This window comes from Triturus cristatus, chromosome 2_2 (assembly GCF_964204655.1).
Source record: "Triturus cristatus chromosome 2_2, aTriCri1.1, whole genome shotgun sequence".
Taxonomy (NCBI): Eukaryota; Metazoa; Chordata; class Amphibia; order Caudata; family Salamandridae; genus Triturus; species Triturus cristatus.
In genome coordinates this window covers 1,023,666,651-1,023,676,334 of record NC_140582.1, presented here as the reverse complement: position 1 = coordinate 1,023,676,334, position 9,684 = coordinate 1,023,666,651, and positions in this window count along the sequence as shown.

The following is a 9,684-nucleotide window of genomic DNA, read 5'->3' as shown; positions in this document are numbered from 1 at the left end:
CTGATTCATGTGAGTCTCTTTGCAATTTTATCCATGTCCCCAGGTTCCGTGTTTATCCCAGCAGTATGAGGAAAAGTCAACTCCAAACATCAGTTTCATTGCTGATCTCCTTTAAATATCGTAGAGCAGAAAACTGTGGTTCAGTTCAACTTTTTCAAAGATATTGCCCACTTTTGTGGGTAAAGCATCTATGTTTCATTTTGTAAGGATATGACTGTATGAGAAATCTAAGAAATTGGAATCTTAGTTGAGGGTGGGTGAGAAATAATAATACCAGTCCTTGTGCTTAACCCTCTGGAAGCAGTCAGGCTTAACGTAAAGGCAATGGGTGAAGTATTTATGTAGTATTCAAACAGTAATAAAGTGGAAACACAACACAAAAACAATCCCAAACCAATTTAGCAAATTGGAGAATATTGTAATAAATAAAATGACACCAAAACCTCAAAACTCCAATAAGTCAAACCGGAGACATGAGTTTTTAACTTTTTAGGTAAAAATAGCACCAACTGCAGGGATCTAGTTGCTCGGGTGTTGAAATGTGCATTATTAGTAGGGGTAAGTAGGCACCTACCACTAGTAGTAAGGCCATCAACACAACATAAGGTTCAGTCAAGGTCTCAATGCATTAGCCCCTGGGTCAACCCTTGGTAGCTGGCTGCTAGCAGGCAGGTTTAACTTTGGAGATTAGTGTCTAAAGCATTTAAAAACCCTAATATAGAAAATAAGTTAGACACAATACACAATAAAAATGCACAATTAATTTATAAAAATAGGAAACTTTTTATCTTTAAAATGTCACCAAAATGACAAAAACCCAATATAGGAAAATCCGGGATATGTTTCCAACTTAGAAACATTTCTGGAGGATTTTCTCTCGTCGTTGAGTGAGGCTCCTCTTCAGGTCGGATTCGACAGTGGGGGCTTGGCTCAGCTCGAAGCCTCAGTGAAATCCTGGAAATTTTAAGCTCCGGAGCTATCAGTGGGATGAACCTGAAATCCAGACCTGTTCGTGGTTCAACGGCGACGGGCTGACTTTCGTTGATGGGTCGGTCACATTATGGAGCTTTTTCCAAAAGTTGCTCCTAACTTCTCCAAATTTATGAAACTTTTTGCCTGAAGTTCCTCTTGATAATTTGCAGTGTCCACAACACAAATCCAAGGTTTCAGAGTCTCTGAGTTTCTCCCCCGAAGCTTGGACCACAGTTTCCACAATGCACCTGGCCAAATCCTTAAATGTCCACTGGACGCACTCCAGGCTGGGGACTTCTTGGGGATTATGGTGCAGGGAAGTTTTGTTAGCCTCTTGCTTTCAGGGAGTGCACTCCTTAATCCTTTCTGAAGAAAGTCCTCAGAGCTGTAGTTCCAAGTGTGCAGCAAGCGTAATCAGTAGCGGCTCGTGGAGGGAGTTCGGTGGGGCAGTGAGGCGGGGCGGGGGAGGGGCAGGGTGGGGAAATGTAAACACCGGAATATGGATGAACGGAGGTAAGTACTCATTTAAATAAATAAAACAAATTCCTTTGCGCGCTGCATCGCAAAATGCGATGCAGCGCACGCAACAAAATTTGTTTCATTTATTTAAATGTGTACTTACTTCCGTTCATCCATATTCTGCTGTTTACATTTCCCCACTCTGCCCCTCCCCCGCCCCGCCTCACTGCCCCGCCGAACTCCGTCCACGATCCGCTACTGGGTGCAATCCTTCAGAGTGCAATCCTTTGGGGCGCAGACCAAGGTTCCAGCAGGATAGTCTTCAGTTCCTTGTAGTTTTATGCAGCAGATCGGAGTTGCTATGCAGCTCTCAAATAGGTATCCAATTTTTTGGGCCGACAAACAGGGACACACCCCTGGCCAATGGGGTGCAGGGTGCAACCCAAAAGCATGATAGCTATCTCCAAAGTGTTGCATATATCTTGTCCCACAAAGCACTGGACTTTAAAATTCGAGATGGAGATGTTCACTCCTTGGGAGTATGAGCTGGCTAAACCAACCCACTGGTCTGGCTCATTTCACTTAACAATTCCTTTCCAGACCTCTGCAAATTCCATTCATGGGCTGGCCATTTTTTGGGGGGTTACAGGAAGAGGGAGTAGGCCTGGCTAGCATTCCTTACTGTCCTGCTCTCTTTGAAGCCCAGTTTGATTTATCAGCCCCCTTCCTGGCCTGTTCTCTGCAGCTGCAGAGCTCCCCCAATCAGGTAGCCTCTGTCTCTGTGCAGGACACTTATCACCTCATCAAAGCAGTTTGGCTAAACCTTTTAAGGCCTGGCCAATCAGGAGAGGTTGCTAGAAGGCTGGATTGTAGCTCACTGAAAAAAAGTTCTATAACTTATTTCTGTATTAGTTATGATAAATTCAACAGTGGCAAGTTGATGGATTTATCATTACTAATCTTTTAAGTACTTCAAATATTATTTTAGCTCACTCTAGTCAATAATTACACTGTATTATTGTATTCACATATTAGGCTATGGAGCTAAAAGTGCTACCATGGGGGAAAAGCAAATTTGTAGTTTGTCCCTCACCAGGTTATATAAAACATCTTTTAAAATGTCCCTACTTATTTTTACATGGTATCCTATCATGGAGGCAGCTAGGGTAGACCTTAGGGGTTACCTATAAAAAAAACAATTAGTTTAATACTTTGGAAGTACCTTTAAAGTCGAATTTGCATGTAATTTAAATGTAAAAGCACCTTGCAAAGCAGGGCTGACTTTTAAATGCCATCAGGTAACAAAGCAGTGCACACTTGAGTGCTTCAAAGCTGCTGGGCCTTTACACATACAAGCCCTACCATATACTAGAGACTTACAGGTAGGTTGTCAGTGCCAATTGTAATTACACCTATTTGCCATATACTGTTTTAATCAGAGCACTGGCTCTGGGCCTGGTTAGCAGGCCCAGGGCATAGTCAGAGTAAGTTACCACCAGTATCAGTAAACAAATGGTGGTGATCAGGGTAAAAAGGATGACTTTCTCAGTACGGGACCTCGACAAAGTCAAAAGTTCATGCCAACTATAATGGACAGCTGGACGGATACAGAACCAGGTTCGTCCTGCTGGAGGTTTTACATTCTGACTTCAGTGTGGGGAAGGCGCGGCAATGTGGAGCATTGGATAACTCTGCGTCGGGCTTGGTGAAACTTTGAGGTGGGACCTGGGTTGCACAGCAGGGCTCCACTTTGGATCCAGTGAAGCTTTCAGTCAGGAACTGCGCAGGTCTGCCTGACTCTGCTTTGCTCGATGTTGGATCCAGTGGGTTTTCAGACAGGAGCTCTGACCTCTGGTCTGTGATCTGCTCTTCCCCTCCAGCTCCGCTGTGCTATGCCTCGCCGCTGACAACGCACGACTCTACCTGGTAGGTAATCAAGGTCACTGTGCTCTGCGCCACTCTTAGTGTGCGCCCATCGCCTGTCCTATTGTTGCCTGGTTTTGTTTTTGTTTTGTGTCTGCCTGCTTGCCGCTTACTTAGGGTTGCCTACCACTTGTGATTCTCTGTTTCCTTTGCCTGTTTTCCCTCAGGTTCTCTTGCCTGTTTCCCCATACCCACCACTGTTATCCCTGTGGCCCCTCCCCCTGCTGGTTCCCACACCCACCTCCTAGCTGCACGTCCCTCCCCCTTCCTATTTAATGGCGGCCGCTGCGAAGGAGAGCGAGCAAGACCTCTGACCTCTGGCTGAGATCTGCTCTTCTCCAGCAGCTCCGCTGTGCTGTGCCTCACCGCTGACCCCGCTTGCCTCCACCTGGTAGGTGATCGAGGCCACTCTGCTCTGTGCCGCTCTTAGTGTGCGCCCACCGCCTGTCCTATTGTTGCCTGGTTTTGTTTTTGTTTTGTTTTGTGTCTGCCTGCTTGCCGCTTACTTAGAGTTGCCTGACACTTGTGATTCTCTGTTTCCTTTGCCCGTTTTCTCTCAGGTTCTCTTACCTGTTTCCCCATGCCTGCCGCTGCTGCCCCTGCGGCCCCTCCCTCCTGCCTGTTACCACACCCGCCTCCCAGCTGCATGTCCTACCCCCTCCCTATTTAATGGTGCCCACTGCTGGGGAGCACGAGCAAGACCTCTGACCTCTGGTCTGAGATCTGCTCTTCCCCAGCAGCTCCGCTGTGCTGTGCCTTGCCGCTGACCTCGCTCGCCTCCACCTGGTAGGTGATCGAGGCCACTCTGCTCTGTGCCGCTCTTAGTGTGCACCCATTGCCTGTCGTATTGTTGCCTAGTTTTTTGTTTTAAAAAAAAAATTCTTTTTATTGAGGTTAAACAATAACAAATCAAGTGCTTAATCAAGAGATAGTTGGCATATTTCATCACACAGAACAGTCCACCACGTAAAACCTGCAGTGTGGCCAGGGGGTATCTTGCCATCTTCATCTTGAACGTTGCAATTCTAGTTCCCCTGTTGGGGACACACACAATTCACCTTGATAGGCATTCCATTTGCCCCACTTTCTGTCCCATTTTTTGGGGCACCCCCTTACTTTGAACACTTCTTTCTCCGCAATCATACATTTGTCATATTCCCTGGTCCACATCCGGAGCGAGGGTCTATCTGCCACCCCTTCCTCGCTACCTCCCTCTTGACCAATGTGTAACCCAGTGTCATGAATTGTTGTTCAGAATCCGTAAGGTCAGTCGGCTCCCATATATTTAGGAGACCCAGCCGCGGCGTAAAGGTATGCTTTTTCCCCAAGGCTTCTAGGATACTTTCCGTGGCCCCTTCCCATAGGGGTCTCACCCCCGGGCAGTCCCATATCATGTGGAAAAAGGATGCAGCTTGCTGACACCCTCTAAGGCATATCGCATCAGTTCTGGAGCCTATCTTTGCGAGGGTTGTTTCCGTGAGGTAGGATCTATGTGGGATTTTTAGTTGGATCAGTCTATGCCACTGTGTTATGGCTGCCTCCCGAGGGGACCTCAATGCCGCCTGCCAGTCACTGTCTTCCATTGGTCCTAAGTCCACATGCCATCTCTCTCGAAGTTTATGAAAAGTGTCTGGTACATTATTAGAGTTTTTTGTATGTGAGTGATATGGCCTTTGTAAGCAGAGGACCGTCAAGCAACCTGTCCTCTATAGGGGACGAATCAGGGATATCCACCATGTCAGGGATAGCTGTCATGAGGGCGTGTCTGACCTGCAGGTATCTGAAAACCTCCCCCCGGGCCATAGCATACGTCCTCTGTAGGTCTTCGAATTTGAGAAGCGCCCCCCTTTTTACCAAGTCTCCTATTGTTGAGATTCCAATTATGTCCCACTTATCGAACCCGGGAAGATTGCCAAGAAGTCCCAGTCTCTGGGTACACCACAGGGGCGTGGCCTTGGTGAGGGTCACTGTCCATTCCAGACGGGAGTTCGCCAGATGCCATATCGTCACCGTGTGAACTGTGGGGCCAATGTATCGACCTTTTCGGGCCTTAGAATATTGTGCCTCCAGATATCCCGATGTTCCCATCTGGTGCCTAGCTAGCATGTATGCTAGATCAGCCGGGGATCTGTAAATCCAGTGGTTCACCACCACTAGCTGCGTTACCCAATAGTAAAGACGGAGGTCAGGAAGGGCAATACCCCCATCGTACCAATCTTTAGTCAGCTTGTGCATGGCTATTCGAGGGGATCCGCCATGCCATGACAACTTTCGAATTTGGCTATCTACCCTAGCAAAATAAGCATCTGGGACCCTGTGGGGGCAGTTCTGAATGATGTACAAGAACCGGGGAAGGGCCAGCATCTTAAAGAGGGCTGCTCGCTCCACCAGGATAGAGGCAGAGAGCGCCAGTGTTTAACATATGCCCATAGCCGGGTTAGGGGGGCTGCAAGATTACGGTCGTAGAAAAGTTGGGGGTCTGGAGTCACAAAGATCCCCAAATATCGGAAGCCCACCGAAGTGATCTCCACCGTGCAGCCCGATGGCAATTGGGGGGCCCTACCCTTAAAGATGAACAACACAGATTTGCTCCGCCGGTTTCAAGCCCCGCACCATAGCATCTCGCCTAACCCATGCCACGAGTGGTTCCAGCATCAGAGGGCAGGGGGAGAGAGGGCAACCCTGCCTGGTGCCCCTACTGAGGGGGAAGGGCCTGGATGTATAGTTATTGACCCATACCTGTCCCCGAATATCTGTATACAGTAGTCTCACCCATCCCATGAATTTAGGGCCGAAACCCATACGCCTCAAGATTTCAAATAAGAATGCCATTGAGGCGTCCAGGGAGAGGATCACAGCGTCTTCTTCGATAAACTCACGACGTGCAATTACGTTATGGAGGCGTCTGATGTTCAACGCTGTGTTCCTCCCGGGCATGAAGCCTGACTGATCCGGGTGAACCAGTGATGAAATGACCGCTATTAGATGTAGGGCTAGGACTTTAGCTAAGATCTTTGCCTCCGCATTGATTAGGGAAATCGGGCAGTAGGAGCCACAAGCATCAGCGGGCTTACCCGGTTTCCTAAGTACTACAATGGATGCTAGCCGTTGGTCTGCCGGTAGGAGACCCTTCTCATAACTTTCTTCAATCATTGCCTGCAAATGGGGCGTCACCTGTGTGGCTGCCACTTTAAAAAATTCTATAGGGATACCGTTGGGTCCCATCGCTTTGCCTGATTGTATCTTGCTCATTGCCTGTTGAATCTCCACATCTGTCAAATCCCCCTCCAATGCCTCTCTGTCATCTTCTGACAATACCGGTATGTCACTGTCCTCAAGGAGTTGGCGGAAGTACTCAGAGGTGTATGAAGTCGAAGGGGCGTACACTTGTGCTAGGTGGTTAGCGAAGGCATTGGCTATATCCCGTGGGTGTGTGACGTGCGGCCCATCCCCCGAGAGTCAGCTGGGGCACCCATCTCTCCCCCTGTTCCTTCCTCTCCAGCCACACCAGTAATTTCCCGGCTCTGTCCCCTAGTTTGTACAGTCTATGTGCGGTATGAAGGAGTTTAGCCTGTATCATTTCTCTGGTCAGGATCTTATATTCCTCCTGCTTGAGCTGCAGTCGGTGTCTAGCGATTTCAGAGGGGGCCATATTGTGTTGGTCTTCCAGTCTCTGGAAGTCACTTTCAGCCTGGACAAAATGGTGCTGCCGTTGTTTAGTGTATCCTACCTTGAGAGCCAGGGCCTGCCCTTTGATCACTGCCTTGAATACCTCCCACACCATTTGCGCTGAGTCTACCAAGTCTAATTTTTCTTTAAAGTAATTCTGAGTGCATTCAGTTAGTACTTCTTTAATGTCTGGGATCTTCAGCAATCAGGGGCTAAGGGTCAGGGTGGTGCCTGTTTGGCACTGAAAAACTGTAAATTCCACTGTCACTGGGGAGTGGTCTGAGATGCACCTTGGGAGTGCTCTGGGGTTTTGAAACTGGTCTAGAGAACCTGATTGCGTAAGGAAATAATCAATTCGGGAGGAGCTTCTGTGGTCGTTGGAATAGTAGGTATATTGGACCCCATCGGGCTGGAGTGCACGCAAAATGTCAATTAGGCCTAAGGCCCCAGCCAACTCTTCCATATGTGTGTGCGGTCGTGTCCGTCGTCTGGGTGGGTGTCTATCCCTGCTGTCATCCATCATCATGTTGAAGTCCCCCCCATTATTAGTGTACCCAAAGGGAGATCTGCTAATATCTTCCCCAGATCTACAAGCGCTTCCCTGCCCATTGCCGGAGGGAGGTACACTGAGACCACATTTAGTAACCTGCCCTCCCACTGCACCTCCACTACTGCAAACCTGCCCCTCTGGTCCGCCCATGTCCGTCGCACTGTGAGTGCCACATACTTTTTGACCAAGATACCTGTTTCCCGAGAGCCCGAGGTGAATTCCACATGGACCAACAGTTTGTATCCCCATCTCGTAAGGGCTTTGCATTTATTGCCCACCATATGCGTTTCCTGGAGTAGCACTAGGTCTGGGGCTTGCCTTTTAAGGTACTGCTGCACTATCCCCCTCTTAATTTTGTCCCCCATGCCATTCACATTCCATGTCATCACTAACAGAGTTACGTCCATTTTAGCCCCTGTCATCTGTCGTTCCTGGGTGCAAACTTACTCTAGAAGAGGCTTACTCTAGAAGAGGCTCATCGAGCAATAGCAATTCTAGCACCGATTCAGTGAATCACGGTAACTCTCACAGAGGAAATCGCAGCTCTATCCTGACTTCCAAATGGCGGCTTACCAACATCCAGCATTTTGGCAATATCCGATGCACCCACAGGGCCCACCACCTTATCCTATGCCACCACAAGGCCCCCCGACCCAATTTTATCCCCCAATGTTTAACCAACCTTTTTTAGGCAGAGGCTGGGGCAGAGGGCGCGGGCAAAGAAGAAAAAACAATCAGCGACAAGGAACACGAATCCAGTGGGAAGACACTCCGAGAACCATGGAGACACGGAGCCACACGACCAACAAGAAGAAAACCTAGTGGTTAATCTCTCTCAGAGAAACCTCAGTGAAATGGAACAGAGGGTCTTACAGAAGGGCTTAGGGTTTGTACCCACTCCCAAGATCGATGCCTTCAAACAGCAATGTGAGGTCCAACAATTCTTTCGGAAGATTAGATTGAAAGCCTTTTTTACCAACACTGAGGCTCCTGAACGGACAGATAGTGGCTTACACAATGCTTCCACTTTCACCCCCAGTACCAATATGGTTCCACCTGAGGTTATCACTTTTGAACAGGCTGTTCTTAAGGATCTAGCGAAAATCACCTATTCTAGACATTTTAACAACATGTCTAAGGCTGAAATAGAGACAGTCTCCAACTTGTCCAATGACACCTCCATCACCATTAAACAGGCAGACAAAGGGGGAGCCACAGTAATAATGGATACAGTGGACTACGAATTAGAATGTAGACGACAATTGAGTGACCAAACTTATTACACCCCCGTTCCTACTGACCCAACCCCACGTCTCCTTACTACAATCACAGCCTTGGTCTTCTCGGCCGAGAGCCAAGGCTGGATCAGTAAAAAAGAAGCCAACTTTCTGATAAAAAAGAACCCATGCACTCCCTACTTTTACATCCTCCCGAAGATCCATAAAGGCACTTTCCCTGTACCTGGGAGACCCATTGTATCAGGCATTGGCTCAGTGTTGGAACCTTTGTCACAATTTTGTGATTTCTTTTTTCAACCGCTTGTACACAAGACAAATTCATACATACAAGACACTTCAGATCTCTTGAGACTTCTATCATCTCTACCCCCCACAGATGAAATCACCTTACTGTTGAGTCTAGACGTGCAGGCCCTCTATACCAACATACCCCAGAGAGCCACACTCGAAGTGGTGGAGAACATCCTTCAACTTGAACCTTGGCAACACAACACGCCGATAAGCTTTATTATGGACTGTGCTACCTTAGCCATGACAGATAATTTCTTTGAATTCAGAGGACAGGTTTACAGACAGACCCAAGGCACTTGTATGGGTAGCACCTTTGAGCCCAGTCTGGCCTGTCTGTATATGTCCGACTTCGAGTCCCGCTACATTTTTAACCAAACCAATCCCTTTCACACCGATGTTTACCTCTGGAAGAGGTTCATCGACGATATTTTGATACTGTGGAAAGGAGACATGTCAACTTGTCTAGAATTTTGTCAATGGGTCAATACTTTGGATCCACACCTTAAATTCACACACGCAGTGTCAGACAGGAGCATCCCTTTCCTAGACCTGAACATCAATCTCCACGAAGGTACACTCTCT